The sequence below is a fragment of the Papaver somniferum genome, chromosome 11, assembly GCF_003573695.1.
Source record: "Papaver somniferum cultivar HN1 chromosome 11, ASM357369v1, whole genome shotgun sequence".
In the NCBI taxonomy this organism is placed as follows: Eukaryota; Viridiplantae; Streptophyta; class Magnoliopsida; order Ranunculales; family Papaveraceae; genus Papaver; species Papaver somniferum.
Window position 1 is genome coordinate 20,974,696 of NC_039368.1, and position 14,050 is coordinate 20,988,745.

Sequence of the window (14,050 nt, forward strand, 5' to 3'; positions counted from 1 at the left end):
GAAAAAAAAGGAGGAACATTAGAAGATTCAAAAAAGTAAAAGGTTGCTTCGAAAAGCACCACCACCGGTTCCTCCATATCACATGCAGTAGATGTGACCAAAATACAGTTATAACTATTTCGTCCACTTAAATCAGTGATGGCTATTTCACTCACATCACCTGTTGTACGATGTGACAAAGACTATTTACAAGTTCTGATAAGATCTTCACAACTTTTTCATTAAGTTATTTACATGTGTACCGTGGAACGACACACTAATATCTACTTGTCTGCCTAAATCACTCATCATCGTCATCTATCCAACCGCAACATGAATGCTTGTATTGAGAGTAAGGGATAAACGGGCCAGGTGCAAAATGTAATAACCCAGTAATTGGCATTTTTGATTCGCTAGGTTTAACATTTCCATTACCAATTTTCGATTGGTTTTCACCAGCAGCTGCATGAATGGAAGGAAGCATCGAACACAACTTATTAGGGGAGTCATCATGGTCTTCATTTGCTGGATCACTAATAATGACTTCCTCGTTATGATGTTCTTGCTCTTGATTTTCTTCTTCTTCTTCTGATTCTACGTTTGAATCATTGTGATTCATAGGCATGCGCTCAACTATCTTCTTGTGCTTAGCAAACCAATCAGAGCGACTCCAAAACTGAAGCAGCGGTGATTTAGAGTTCCATATCTTCATTTCATCGTCACTTATGCCAATAGATGAATGTAATGACTGAAAGATAACACACTGCAGATGTTGGCCGCCAATAAAAAGTCTCACGGAATACAATCTTAAGATTTAACATTCAAGTCTTGGGGTCATACCTTACTTGACAGTCTCTCGGTGTCTTCCCAAACCAGTTTATATTCAGGTTTCTCCAATCTGGCAAACAAAACAAAGAATGTGAGAGATAGAATTAAGTATGGTGCTGTTTTCTCATTGAGCGGATGTGGGTGGTGAAAGAAAGAGTGTAAAGTACCTTTTTATGTCCTCTGGCACAAACAATACGGGGAGCTTTGGTCTGAAACCAAGAGCCTTATCAATGCATTTGTCAGCAAGGGCGGAATTAATCCCAAAAGGAATATTAAGGACAATGATCTGATACATAAAAACAGAAAAAGAAATAACAGGGAAACAAAATGAAGAAATTTAGCAGAACTCCAAAGACTTCCGATACCCAGCACTTCACTACCTCAAACACAAGTTAGCTCAAGATATTAGTGGAAAGTTAGAAAATCTCGTAACCATACCAATTTCGTCGGTGTAGGCAATTGATGTACGCTCAACCAATCACACTTCTCAGCAGTAGGGCCAGTCTGCAGACAAGTATAGATAAGCAAACAAAATACTACTAGCAAGAAAGTCCAAGCCTAAACAACAACTATTAGACACGTTCATTCCACTTTTTCTTTTGTAAAAGCTCATAGATCTAATTCTCCATGGAAACCAGCTTGCCAGGAAAGGGGCGTCCATACACTGAACAAAAGAGGACAAGACGACGAAAAGCTACAGATCCACTTCAGTAGCTGCCATAAAGACTTTCTCCAGCGCCAATTGAAACCCACTCAGCACTCTCCCTCACCGCAAGAAATAGCTTAAGACAAAAAAACAATCCTGTTTCGAGCAATACAAACAAAGAAGTCCCCCAACCCAAGCTAAAAAAACCCAACTGCAACTGTTAATGCTTCTCTGATACCATGTAAAATCCCACAGACCTGACTTTTCTTGAAAAAACTGGCTTGGAGGTAAAAGTTTGTCTTAGAACCGAGAACAAATCCAGAGCACCAAACAAGCAATTGCTCAAACATTTAGGCAGTTGTGAATAGTTCCACGTCATTTGGGTTTCTGGATTTGTGCATCATGTATCAACCCTTGTCTCAAAAGCCGTTTATCAATGAGAGTCAACTACACGGGCTTATACATGCTTTCAGAGAAGGTTTTCCATTTTCCAGTGACTAGTAAAATGAATACGTGTTCGGCCCTATTAACATGGGAAGATGAGGGTGCGGAGTCACTTCTTCCTGGAGTATGGACGGTTTGAATTGGTCAGTATCACCTCAGAACTCTTGACATATGCAGTGCATGAGCTTAGACAACCCTTTCCTTGACAACCAGTGTCCACCAAGAGTTAGGTCCATGTAAGAAAATAGTTATCACTGAATACCATAACCAAGGTACCATTTTCATCATCCACCACCTCAAAATCACAAGCAAAAATAACTGCAAATATTTCATTGGAAACATTGCCAAGTAGAGTATTTAAATCACATGTACAAACATAACGAAACAAGAGAAGCAAGAGGAGAAGACAATCTGAAATACTACCGTTTTGTGTTTGTTGAAGAGCTGAGATACTAAACTTGCCAAACTGGGTAGTGATTACAAAACCCTGGTTACCCAATAACCTCAAGACCCAGATACAAATATATCTTTATTTGCAATACCGGGAAGAGTTCAGGTGCGTGTTGATGATCCACAAGGTAATATGCCCTTTATTATCTAACGACAAAATAATAACACAGACTGACATGGATAAATGAAAAACGTACCTCGGATTTACACACACCATAGTCTTCATATGAGCAATTGATCCCGGCTTCTTCAAGCCTTTGCTTCATTAAGCAAGTGAAGTCATTGGCAGTGTACGAGGCATTGACAATCTACCGAAGGGAAAAAAACAGTGCACACGAGATCAACAAAAGAGTACTTACAGATGAGTATAACAAAATGATACAGCCTTGATTAGAAAATTTCTTAGCAATTCCTTCGATGAAATTCTGATCAGCTAGTATACAGGTTTCATTCATTGAGGCTATACGAGAGTAACCATGAAGGTGCAATGCATAAACCACTACCAACTACGTATGTATACAGTCTGTGTCACAATATAAATGCTCAGACACAAAACTCAGTCAATGTAACACACTTCAGCTGGCACAATATCAAACTGTATCAGTATCCCCTGATAAAGTTATGGCTAAAGCTGCATGACTTGGTCTACGTACAACCTGTGATGGTATAAAAATACACGTGCAACCCTGTCACTCCATATACACCTACGGTATTGCATACACTGTCGAAAATTAAGCTTTCAACGGAAGCTGGAGGACTCCACATTTCTACTTTCGAACATTAGGAGTCTATTTAATTAGTTAGCAAGGACATTCAAGTGTGTCTTCTCATTTGATCCATAAGAACTGAAAAACAGCATAAACCACAGGATCTAAATTGGGCTTCGAGGAAATAAAAACTAACAATACATCATATATGAATTTCTTTGAGGAAAATGCTCAGTTATTAGAGGTTTACTATTCTCGCGGTTGTTTTAGGTCAACAATATGTGAACATGATAATACCTTCATACAATGTAAACATACGTGCATCTACTTCATATCCTGCTCTCTGCACTTTTATCTCAATGCCAAAATTGGATTACAATAAGAGCTACGCAGATAAAAAAGCCTAAATGGTTACAGCAAGGAAGTTCATTTTTTTATACTCGAACTTCACCAATTCCATAATCAATGGTTCTATACTTTTAGAAAGGACGTCCGAGGGGTGATATTAACTCAGTATATCAGGATAGCATTCTGGCGAATTCTTGGAGAACTTTCCACGCAGCTAAACTAAGGGAAATTTATATAAGCCTCCTATTCAACCTGTATACTAGACCTAATCTCACCAGGACATAGAGTGACGTAGTTGATTGAAATGAAAACCTTAAGTCCTTCAGTTCTAACTAAGTTGATATTTTTTTCAGTTACATAAATCAATAAAATTGATAGATACAGGGCAAAGGACATATCACTTAAAACAAATAAAGGAGAAGAGGTTGTGACAGCCCTTACCATGTTGCCTTCGAGTACATATGAGCGGAGCTTATCAATAACCTGCACATTAGGTCTCCGGTCATAAGTTCCTCAAGGTTGTTAGAAGTCACAGATAGATTCGACGATTATGGGTAGAAGCAAATGTACAAAAACACCAAAATTATAACAACAAAAAAAAGTACAGGAATAGACGGACAGACCAGAGGAGAAATGTAACTCATTAAAGTGCGCATCTCCCATAACAATGACTAAAATTGACATAAATATGCATCTGGGAGAATAGCACAAGCCAAACTTCACATCCTTCAGTTTTTGTCCCATTATATCATAAGCTAGTTAGTCGATGATAAAGGTCCACACTTAAGCCAATATACCAACCTAGGTCTCCAATTCTAACTAATACCCACTTGATTAACTCTATCAACCTCCATCATCTGCTTTTTATGTCAATATAAACTGTTTATAAATGTCGTTACCCCCTGGAAGTTATTTATGAAGACTTGACAACTAGATAAGTTAGTTGGTGATTAATATCAAAAAGTCCTCCTGGGTGATATCATGATGTAGGGAATCGCAAGAAGGTACTTTTTTAGAAGTTCCATACTTCACAGATTGCTGTCCACAATATTATGCACCTCTCAATGCCAAAGGATTGTGTCAACCTCAAAGACAGTGCATAAAGGAACAAAGACACTTTGCCACTTAAATTGACAAACAGAAAAACAAGCAACTGTTGGTGACTAAGTAAAGGACATGCAACTCTGACCGGATCAAGTCCACTTGAAACTAAGTTTTTTTTTGTGACAAGGGAACTAACTAATTTAGATCCTGCATATTACCAATTAAGCATCTTCTCATGTTGATCTTATATCAAGCCATCAGCTTCATGAACCCATATTTTTCAAACCAAATTTCTAACACACCAGCATTCACATATTTTAAGCAGCCAATAAGAGGTAAGTAAAGAACGCGAAACTATACAAAGATACGTCATGCACTGCAATGATAGAGACAACTGTTGGCATGAAACAAGAACGGTATGTTACATAGTGTCTTAAATGAGCACACTCCAGTCGCAGTCAAGGTTAACACAATAAATTCAACTTCAGAGTTGAAATGTTATGAGAGATGGATTACCTTCCACTGAGTTATCTGGTTGAGAATCTTCGGTTCAATAACATCTTTTGAATACTCAAAACTAGGGCCTTCTTCTAACTTTCGTACAGCCTGCAAAGATATAATCAGAGAACAAGTTCGTAAACAACATGCTAAACACACTTTCGGCAACAGTTTTTTCAACTAATATAAGCAAGACATACCCTATCAGATCCCTCAGCCTTTTCCAGTGAGTTGGCCGTGTTTACAACTTTAGACAGTGCCTGTTTAGCTCGAAATTTGTAATCCTTTTTAATGTCACTCGAGGATATTGAACGTGCTGTTTCTTCTATTAACTGCTTCATTCTGCACATTTTCATTCAGAATATACGCAGGAAGCACAACCAGAACACAGTTAAGACTTCCACAAAAGAAAGTAAGCCAACAACCGACTGAATGTCCTCTAACGGCACTACGGTAATGGTTAAAATACATAAAAATACTGTTTACCTCTTTTCTATTCCAGTGTCAACTGGAGGTTCTGAACTGATTGAGCTCGAAGGTACTTTTTGCTGCTTGTATGAATGACCTATCATAGACTTAGTATTATCCTTCCGTATCATTTGGGAGGCATTACCGCTGCTCAACCTTTTTGAAGAATCCAGTCGTAGGGCAGAAAATCTTTTGGCCATCAATTCATCTGGTTTTCTTTGCTTCACAGAGATACTCTTTTGGAATTCTTCAGGATTCATTCTCTTCCTCTTCGGAACTTTTTGTTGGCTTGACTGAGACTGCACATTGGCCTTTACTGCAACATTAGGAAATACGATGTGATTTCTTATTGGTGTCGTTTGATTCTTTCCAATGTCGTGCTTCCTATCAACAAAATTAGAAATAATTACAAATGTTCCGAAAAAAGAAGATGATTTTAGCTCTCTAGTTGCAAATAGAAACGATCCAAGGGAACTCTTAGTGGGGATAGGAAATTAGGATGGAAGGTTTTATGGTAAACACGAACTACATAGCAAGGAGACCATCTACAACAACAATCAACCCTTCTACAGTCTACATCTGATTCCCACCAACAACTAACGTAAATTTTTCTACAGAAGCAGTTTTATAATTCATTTTCAAAATTAAGAGAAGATTCAGAAGGAATGTAGAAGAATTACTTACAGGCAATATACTAGAATACGGTTTCTTGGCAATAGATTATCCCAAACCCTCTGAATGAGTCCTAGTTTCTCTGCGTAACCAAAAGCAATCTCCCTGAAAAAAGTAACATAATGCATTAGCAGCGGAACTGTAGAACTGTAGAACTTCAATAAATTTACTACCTCAGTAAGCATTTACGGTGATATGCCTTAGGGCATCGTCTGCATACTGCAAACTGCAGATCATGTACTAAACTATCTTCCTCTTGCTTACATTTGAAGCATTTATGCGCAGGACAGGTAAATGACCCCCCTGCAGCAATAATCTTTTGAAGTTTTTCACTTTCAATTTCATTCACCGGATAAAGCAGCTCCGCAACACATTCAGCATGATAAAAATGGCCACAACTACAAGAAGAGCAGCGGAACACCTGTAAAGCAATATGCGGTCCCAATCAAGTTGGTTACAACTAGGTGTGTAGCAAAACTAGGGAGTTAGAGTGACAGGAATACGTAATGCAAGTATTAAAATATGAATTGACAACATCGTGACAAAATAGGTATGGCCTAAAATAACATCGTATGTAAACTAGTCAAGATGATAGGCAAAAGAAGGAAAAGAAAAGGACATGGTGGGAGAAAACCAGGTAAAGGATTCCTCTGTTTACCAGTTACATTAGGCTTGTGGAAGTACAAGTGACATGCATCATTGATGGAAATTTTTTTTTGTAGTAGTTGGTAACCCTAAACGGGTGAGTGAAATATAAGAACAAATGGGTGACACTCCGAAATAATCTCACTGAATAATGAACAAACTGAAACATGATTCAGGTCACCCATTAAGAGATTTACTACGTTTGAGTCCGGTTTTAAACCTACAACAACCAAATGTTGGTTTCTCTTTGTTTCTTTTCCTTTTTCTTTTTGAATACTTAACAGTTCACAAGATATCCTTAGAATAAGAGAAAAGGAACCTACTGAACTATTTTTAAAGGGAACCATGGACGCCTCAGCATTCCAAAATACTCATCAACGAGAGAGCAATCACTGATGCACGGAGAGCCAGAGACTAACAAACTAACTGTAGTAACACAACCAGCAGGATTTTATACAACTTAAATTTAACTTAACTGATAGACTGTTTATTGGGAGTAGTAGATGTTCGTTGGAAAAGACACCGTGTGAAGAAGTATTCAGTACTTCTCAACAGTGAGTTCCAAACTACTTTTCAAGTTATGACCATAATAAAGAATGTAATCAGATGATTAAAATATACAGGCTTTTATTTATTCTACCAGCATTAGCTAATTTCGTTACCGTTGAGAATTTAAACAAACACTGTTAATCTAAATACCTCCTGAGCAGAAGAACAATCAGAGGAACCCAACTTTCCGCACGCAAAACATTGGTGCTGCTTATATCGACAGTTCAGGCAAACAAATTTCGGTGCCTGCACAAGACCGAAGTAAAACTTTAAAGCTGAAACCACAAAACATTCATAACAGAATGAGCAATATGAAAGAAAGATACAAGAAGGGGGCATACAGCAATTTCAGCCTTAGAAAGGCCCAGAGATTCACATTTTGCATCAACCCCAGCATCTGCTACAGTTGCGTGGAAGCATCTTCTGCACTCCCCATCACAACTGTCAAGACGGGAAAATAAATGAGACATAGGAGTAATGTTGCCTTCAACAGCAGAAATGCTAAGACACGACTATGTGTATCAGTGGGTCAATCTGTCTCATTCCAACTCAGCTTAGAGAAAAAGAAAAACGCAGATAAACTCAGGAGTGCATAAAATAGATTACACGTAACATACAACAGCTTACTATCCTCAGAAGTGCAAAAAAAAAAATCACATTACATACTTATTTGCTTAGCCATGAAACTAAAAACGAATGACGAAACAAAATAAAAACAGCAGTGCAATCACGTGTAAGCATAAGAGTATACCATAAAACATGACCACCATTATCACAATTGCACAAACAGAATCATCCACTTCTGTATGTGTCTCCTCTTCAACTGACTCTTCCCAATCATCGATAACATTGTGTTTTGTTTTTTTCTTAACTGAACCAACATCCATATCCTGTAAACATAACCTTTTTAAGAGATGGGACGACTTTCAAAAGAAAAAGTGTCTTGACTGAAAATAGATAAGGAAAGAGCAAATTAAAGTAATAGTATAAGTGAAGCACTGACCTCGGTAAATGCTTTCCCAAGAAATGCAAGTAGAAACTGTTTTTTGAACCAAAAATAAATAAATAATGTAGTTATTAATAGCCCTCATGGTATGCAATTACACAATCACAATTTTCGATCAACTATTATCGAACTAACACTGCGAAGTACTAAAAACACAGATCTTAGAATTTGCTAGAGTCCCATCATGTTCAACTGCAGATTTAATGACGTCACGATGACCCATTAAATCATTCTCAAGAAATTGAGCGCCCCTGTTGAAACTGCAGAAACAACAACCAGATTTAGGATGTGCATGCAAATTATATATTTATTTGCGAGCCTACACTACAATTACAAGAAGAAGAAAAAAACGAACTGGTGGAAACAGAACAAGATCAAAGGGAGAACCTGGGAAAAATGTTTGATAACAAGGAACTTCCTGGGGCATTAGGATTACGTTTTAAGTAGTGCAGGCAGCATAAAGTCAACCACATTGTCCTAATGGTTTCTTCATAACTTTTTTGAGGCTTATCCAGAACTATCCACTTATTCTCTTTGGAGAGCAGTTCCACCTTAACTTGATCGAATGATACAAGGTCAAATTTTCATGCAATTACCTGCTTGTATACCATCTGAGATCCACTAGAAGTGTAACCGTGTAAGATTATTTCCCTATCCGGAGGGACTGGCTTTTGATCCTCACGGCATTGAATAGGCAGTACCGAATAACATACTGGTTTCTCATCGTCATCAACCAAATAGTACTTTGTGACAGATGATATGGCATCCTCACATTCGTCATCCCAATGCCTCATCATTATTAGCAAAAACTAGGACACCAGAAGATATATGTATATGGTCTGTAATTGCTTGTCTACCTTCTTTCTTCTCAGCTACGTGCTTATTTACAGCCTGGACAACAAAAGCACAACCTTAAAGGACTAACAAAACACAAGCATAAGAAACAAACAAATGGAAAAATCACTAAAAGCAAAGTCAGAAAGATCACATAAAACAAATTGCACGCATAACAACGAAATAACTGAACCAGCGCTTTCAATAGTCATAACCAATACCGGTAACTATTCGTCTAAAGTAGTTCTTGATACAAACCCAATGATCTAAAATTTATCCTCCTCTCCCTAAATTCTAGTTTTCCTCCAAGACAAAAACCTCATATACAATAATTTTTCCAGCCATAAAACAATGTGTATACAACCAACATAAGCAAGCGTTTGAATCACTGAAAAGTACAGAATATGAGTATAAACAATGAGCAAAATGAATGTGCTTAAGAAATGCAACTGTTAAAAGTGTCAAGTAACTCAAACCCCTAAACCCAAACCTACGCTAAAAAATCAATATTAGTTGAGGGAATGCAGAAGCTACAACAATTTAGTTTAACAATCATACATTATTTCATCATTCCAATCAGTGCACAGTGAGACTATCACAACAAAGAGCCATGAGACGAGAAGCATATGGTGATACTTATTGTTGTTTCTACAAACACCAAAGTCTCAAGTCAGTATTTCTGTATCATAAAAACCTAACATGTATCCTCCTCTCCCTAATTCCTAGGTTCTGGTTTTCCTCCAAGAAAAAAAACCCGCATGTACAATAATTTTTCCACCCATAAAAAATATGTATCTAACCAACATAAGCAAGAATTTTAATCAGTGAAAAAGTACAGTGAGCAAAACCAAGGTGCTTGAGAAATGCAATTGTTAAAAAAGTGAAGTGAACCAAATCCCTAAATCCAAACACATACTCACCACTGAAGTACCACACTGAGGTTAACAAATCATACACTGTTTCGTAGTCTTCCAATCAGTCCATAGTGAAAACTAACGACGAAACCAAGGATCCGTGAGTGAGACCAGAGCCAGATGTTGATACCTAATGTTATTTCTACAAACACTCGATACTCGATGATTTCTGCATACTAAAACCTAGGTTTAAGAAAGTAAAGAAAAAACCCTAGAACGGAACAAAATTGTGAAACAACGAAACCTAACGCAACAAATCAGTGAGCACCAAAACGAAACAAACCAGAAACATTGTAAAAGAAAACCCTAACTTTCACAAAGAAAACTCTCGATTGGAGACTTACTTTACTCTTGTCTGTGATTTCTGAAAGGAGTTCTGAAAGTGGAAAACGAAAATTAAAGGTTTCAGAAGTGTCAGGCAAACGCGGTATGTTGTGGAGACAGTGGAGTGGGATATTTTCACTCTTGTATATGATAGTTTATTAACCGTTATTGGGCATTTTAGCGGGATCGTATTTTATGAAAGTAATTTTTCACAGTGCACGGGTCTATTTGTCGTTTATGCTTCAATAATAAGCCCACGATGATCGTGGTTTTCAAAAGTTTTCACGCTTCGTTTCAAATTTTTTCAGAAACGCGGATTCCAACTTATTACCTTGTATGTAATATGTGAGTCCTCAATCACCATTCCACGTTGAATTTATTACCTTGTGTGTAATATGTGAGTGCTCAATCACTATTCTACATGCGATAATATGAATATATTTATATTTATATAAAATGTTTACATATCTAGTTATAAGAGCTAGCACTATGGAGATGGATATTCCTTCCCTATTGCTCTCTAACCTCTTTCTCTACTTGCCTGATCAATCTTGTAGGGAAGGGAAATCACATGGGTACTCAGTATCTGTATTATTTTACGTTTTACGCGTACTGAGTACTCGTAAAGCCGTTGATACGAGTACTCAGTACGCTTAGCTTTTTACACGGGTACTGAGTACGCGTTTCCGAAATTTTATTTGTTTGACTTTTTTTCGTTTACACCTCTCTCACACCCGATCCTAACCATCCATCATTAATAACGGCTCTATTTTCTACACCGTCGGATCCCAATGGTCATTTTTTGAAAATCCTCTATAAATGTCACTCTAATTCTCTACTCAAACCACACCAAATCGATTTCTTCTTCTTACATCAATTGATTTCTTCACTTAAATCTTTCTAATTTTATTCTCGTTTAATAGTTTTAGTTTTGCTCATCAATGGCGGAGACTCAAAGCCAAAAAAGGAAACACAGAACGAGATTTACTACTTTGGAAGATCATCACATGATTACTCAGTACCTTGCTATTGATTATCACAATTATCAGGATAAGGAAGTGTTTTGGGAAGTGCTTTTTAATAAATTTGTGGAAGTTTGTGGCGGGAATCGGAACGACCGCATTTTAAAAAAGCGTCCGTAATCGGTTTAGCAAAATCAAGGGTGAAGTGGATAACTTCTCTGGTTGTGTTGCAAGAGTCGTAATAGCTAATCCAGGCATTGACTCTAATAACCGAGTATGTTATTTAAATATGTTTATTATAGTTTTCGTATATGTTATTATTAAATAGATTTATATACGCGTATTTTGTTAACGGTTTGTTTATAATTATGTAGATCTTAATTGCAAAAAGTTTATATTCTAACATATACAAAAGAGCTTTTGAACGAGATGTTGAGTGGAACATGCTTAAAGATGTTCCAATTGTGTCCGCCGGTGAAACTGAAGATATGGAACAAGATTGTAATCCTCCGTCATCTCAAATTCATGCAAATTTCTCTAATATGTTTAGTTCTCCACCCTCAAGTTCCCAAAACCCACCTTCAAGCCAATTTGTCGAGAATCAATTTACAAATAATATCCCTAACGGTATCCCTTTTCCATCAGGATATACCCCTAGGACGACCCCAATCACCATACCTGGAACATCGTATGGTGGATTTACCGGAGATAAACGTATTTTCAGAGCAGCGATAAAAGCCCAAATTAATAAAAACTTGGTTGGGACAAGTAAATCCTCCACACCACCCTCGCAAGACTCTCAGATGAGTGACGCGGGTAGTAAAGTTGTTGATTATCTAAAAGAATCCCGAACAATTGTCCCGGCTCGTCGGCTCCAACAAAACCAAATTATGGAAAGGTTGTTAGAGACAACTCAACAACAAATTCAGACTGCTCAAATGAAAGAAAAAAGGGAAATAATGAAGTTGGATCTCGAAAAGATGACTCCAAAGGCAAGAAAGTACTTTGAATATCAACAGAATGTCATATTGGCCAAGCAGATGCAGAGCGAACAAGATATTCCGTTCAATTTTTAATAGCTTAGCTTAACGATTTTTTTTCTTTTAAGTAATGTCGTATTTCAGTTATGGTAATCCGTTAAATTTGTAATAGATTAGTTTAATTCTTGTTTTAGTTTTTAAGTAAGGCCGCATTTTAGTTTCGGTGTTGTAGTTTAGTAACGGTAATGTAGTTTCGTAACGGTAATGTAGTTCCGCATTTTTAATCACTCACCTTGGAGGATTTTGATGATGAACCACGAAATTAAAGAAGGTAAATGCTTCACCAGATGGTAATGAACAAACCCATTCAATTTGAGCTCCAAAATCGCACAGCAAGGTCTTCAAATCGAAAGTGTTGAGGAGGAGAGAAATAAGGAAGAAGGATGAAGAAAACAAGAATAGTCGACTAGCTCTGATTTTATGTTCTTAAACCTATGAAACGCGCACTTACTACTCGCTTTTTGGTCAAGTCAACGAGTTGACTTATACGAGTACTGAGTACGCGTTTGGCACTATTCATACGGGTACTGAGTACGCGTCTCGTGTAGGGAAGGGATGAGAGGACACCATAGCAAGATTGCCTTTCATGTGCCATCCCCTCCCTACATATGGAAGGGATAGCTAGCATATCAAATCTTATATTTTACGATTCACCGCTAACCATGATTCACCACTTTACGATTCAACGTACGGATCGCTTCTCAAAAATAGAAGACGATTCACGTTCCTCTTCGCGACTTCAATATTTTGCCCATGATCCTAAAAACTAATAAAACATTCAATAAATCAAGGCGTCAATGGATGTTCGAACTGAAATTCATTCCAATTCGCGTCCGAAATATCGAATGTTATTTGATAACATTTTTTGGGTTTAGATATTTGAAATTTTTGTCTGACAACTAACCGGATAGATACGTATCCTGAAATTCACGCATAAATATATAGTTTTTAAACTTACAAAAATGTGTATTAGATTTAGTTTTTATTTTATTTTTCTTTATGTTAACAATAATACAAACATTTTGTTGCTTTTTTGTTATGATTTCCGATCGGCCAGATAATTACCAGATGTCCAAATAATATTTTTGATGCAAATTTGGAGTCAAAATATGCAAATACATTCGAATTTCGAATCGAACGAATAGCGTATATTATAGGTTTTCATATTCGGATATGAATACGATCCTATTTACATCTGTATGCATACGTCTACGCCTTACAATAAACTAATAAATACAATTGAAAAAAATAAATAATTTTTATGAAAATACAAACATTTTATTGTTTTCCTTTCTTCTGATTTTGGATCAGGTAATTATCTGGTATCCGAACAAAAATCAAACCAACAATAAATTCATGTCATGTAACGTGTAAAAGTAGTCGCACTAATCTAGATAACTTTTTACATCATAAGAGATTGTATCACTTCGGTGCTTTCAGAAAGTTACACTTAAGCTTTCAGGAAAAAAACGTTATCTAAAATACGTTCTGGATTAGAGTATTTCCAACGGATATTCTTATTGTAATGGTTCTCTTAGGATTTATTTAATTGTTAAAATAATTTGATTTCTAACTGATAAGTGGAGAGGCGGTGTGAGGGTCATGTGGCCGGTGGTTAGGAAGACATCCTTCGTGGGATCATCTTGTCTTAGAGGTTCATTTAAAGGATTGAACGATAAAGTTGTACAAATT

At 36.9% G+C, this 14,050-nt stretch overlaps 1 pseudogene; it reads right to left on the reverse strand.

Annotated features, from left to right (window-relative positions):
* Positions 1 to 11: 11 nt before the first annotated feature.
* LOC113324210 lies at positions 12 to 9,078 on the reverse strand (annotated as a pseudogene).
* Between the last annotated feature and the right edge of the window lie 4,972 nt (positions 9,079 to 14,050).